Source organism: Haliotis rubra, unplaced genomic scaffold (assembly GCF_003918875.1).
Source record: "Haliotis rubra isolate DU_JTF1 unplaced genomic scaffold, ASM391887v1 Scf245, whole genome shotgun sequence".
Lineage (NCBI taxonomy): Eukaryota > Metazoa > Mollusca > Gastropoda > Lepetellida > Haliotidae > Haliotis > Haliotis rubra.
The window spans coordinates 1,403,500-1,406,706 of NW_025766503.1; the positions used below are offsets into that span (position 1 = coordinate 1,403,500).

The 3,207-nt window shown below is 43.0% G+C and overlaps 1 long non-coding RNA gene across 1 annotated transcript; it reads left to right on the forward strand.

Annotated features, from left to right (window-relative positions):
* Positions 1 to 662: 662 nt before the first annotated feature.
* Positions 663 to 2,837, forward strand: LOC124279022. The gene is made up of 3 exons (XR_006899268.1): positions 663 to 703; positions 1,169 to 1,271; positions 2,801 to 2,837. It is a non-coding gene; the product is annotated as an uncharacterized LOC124279022 (long non-coding RNA).
* The last annotated feature ends 370 nt before the right edge of the window (positions 2,838 to 3,207 follow it).

The window sequence follows — 3,207 nt, forward strand, 5'->3', positions numbered from 1 at the left end:
AAAACTTTAGAAATGTCAATGAAGGCATGTTATCAAGTCTTTAAAAATATATACTATACCTTGGAGAAACAACACAGAAGATGAGATACACAGAAAACTGATATGACATAGAATGCAATAGTAGAATGAGAAAAAAATATCCAAGAACATCTCACAACAAAAGAAACTCAATTAGGAATGATACACTACACAATTTTAGAAGCACTCCTAATGAAAACTAATAAGGTTCCTGGGGTGAGAACAATATCCAACGATTCATAAATTCTATGAACATATCCTAAGAAACTGAAGTACAGTCCTCGACTTTACCCACCAGTCTAATAGCCAAGTCTGGTAAAATTTGTTCTTGTCAAGTAAGAGCACACCCACTTCCAGTCCATAAAGTGAGACAAAAATGCTGAAAATAATGCCAATTTACATTTTCAGTCCAGCAAACTTGAGAGACTTTAGCACAGACTGCAAGTACAGTAACCAAAGTTAAAGGGTGCCAGAAACAGATATATCACTCATCTAGCATAACATTTAAGGAGCTATTTTCTGTGTACTGTAGACTGAATAATGTTATCCTCCTTGGCATGAAAAATATTCTATGTATATGGTGAAATTGAATCTACTAAAAAGAAAATTTTGATTCAAGTACAGAAAATAGCAGCGTTCAACTTCAGAAACTATGCAAGTTCCAAGAGCATTCTTTGAGAACAAGGTAAGTACGCAAGATGAATAACAATATAGATATTTTTTACTGTTTTAGCATTATAAAGTGTCATAATGTAACAAGTTTATAGGAGTTGTTTCTGCACAGTGTTCACTGTTCTTTCTCTATGAGGTGAATCTTGTCATGTATCGACAGAACCTAATACAGGGAAACTTCTGGTAAGAAAATGTAACATGTCTAGCCTGTTCCCATATCCTTGTTCCATGTGATTTCTGCATTGATGTGTAGTTATGTTACAGACTAAACCCAAGAAGTTCTCAACAGCCTAAAAGTTAAATGCACATTCATATAATTCACCTTTGGTATAACTTACATTAACATAACTAAATGAAACTGCCATTCCTATTTATTCTTTAAAATTTTCATGGTTTATAAGAAATGAGGTAATTAGTAAGTCAATGTTTCTTCAACCTCCCCTATGTATGTCTAGCAAAAAGTGTTCTCTCCTTACAGTGGCGACGGGAATGGGTGTGGAGAGAGTCACACAATGTTTCTCCAGAGATATCTGTATCAGGAAGTAAAGGCAGGATTTGCATCCTGTTACATACCTGTAAAGGTAACGGAATAGTTAATGATAAGATACAGTGCATGAGTGAAGATGTTAAGTTTAATGTTACACTTTTTAAGTGTCCCAAATACCAGTTTGGTAAAATAAATGTTTCATATAACTAAAATTCTCACTCCTCTTCAATCACTCTGCTCCGCTCCCATCAACTCACTCCACTCCACTCTCCTCCCCACTCCACTTAAATCCAGTCATTCCCTCCACCCACTCCGCCTACTATGCTACTCTCACTACACCTCTTACCTCGCTCGACTCACTCCGCTCCACCCACTACACTACTCTCACTCACCCTCTTCCCTCGCTCGACTCACTCCGCTCCAGTCACTCCACCCACTCCACTACTCTCACTCACCCTCTTCCCTCGCTCGACTCACTCCGCTCCACCCACTACACCCACTACACTACTCTCACTCACCCTCTTCCCTCGCTCGACTCACTCCGCTCCACCCACTACACTACTCTCACTCACCCTCTTCCCTCGCTCGACTCACTCCACTCCACTCCACCCACTCTTCTCACCTCACCTCTTCCCTCGCTCGACTCACTCTGCTCCAGTCACTCCACCCACTACACTACTCTCACTACACCTCTTCCCTCGCTCGACTCCACTATGCTACTCTCACTCACCCTCCCTCAGCTCCAGTCACTCCCACCCACTACACTACTCTCACTAGACCCTCTTCCCCTCTCGACTCCTCCGGCCCAGTCACTCCCCCACCACGCCACTCTCACTCCCCTTCTCTCCGCTCGACTCCACTCACTCACACTCCCCCACTTTACTCACCCCTCTTTCCCTCGCTCGACTCACTCCTGCTCCACCCACTCCAACCACTATGCTACTCTCACTACACCCTCTTCCTCGCCTCGACTCCCTCCGCTCCAGTCACTCCCACCCACTACACTACTCTCACTACACACCCTCTTCCCTCGCTCGACTCACTCTGCTCCACCCACTCCAGCCACTATGCTACCTCACTACACCCTCTTCCCTTGCTCGACTCACTCCGCTCCACCCACTACACTACTCTCACTACACCCTCTTCCCTCGCTCGACTCACTCCGCTCCACCCACTACACCCACTACACTACTCTCACTACACCCTCTTCCCTCACTCGACTCACTCTGCTCCACCCACTCCAACCACTATGCTACTCTCACTAGACCCTCTTCCCCTCGCTCACACACCCTCCGCCCAGTCACTCCCCCACTATTCCAACTACTATTCTCACTACACCCTCTTTCCCTCACACCACCCACTCCTCTCAAGTCAACTCCACTCAACTTCTCTCACTCACTCACTCACTCACTCACCCAACCAATCTCTCATTTCACTTGCACCACCCACTCCTCTCCACTCCGCTCTTGTTCAATCCACTCACTTGGCAACTGCCATTCCAAGTTATTCAAAGTACTTTCCATGGTTTTTAAGCATGTTGGTGGCCATTTTCTTGAATGTTTTTGATGTAGTTAGTTAATGCAAACATGGTACATTGATTATGTCTTTCTGTTTTCTTCACAGTACAACACCACACCACACTTTGTACGAAGCAGTGAAAGAACCATGTCATTTTCTGATTGAAAAATTCAAGAACTTGAATTACAAGCATCTCAACAATGAAAGTTCAGAAATGGAGTCCATCCCAAGTGTTTGTGACTGTATTCAGTTTTGATACAGAGGGGCAGAAGGGCAAGAAGGCTTATGTTAATATCTAACTCTGTAACTGGAAAAGTGTAAATGGAGGAATGACTGAAAATACGACTTTTAAAGCTTTGCAGATGCCATATCTTAATTATATTTCAAAGTTACCATGTGCAGATTTACATGTAAGAAATGGAAATACACTAAGCTGAAATTCTTAATTTTTAACTAATATTATTAATCACATGCATTTGACCAGAAATGGGATAATGCCTTTAAAACCCTAA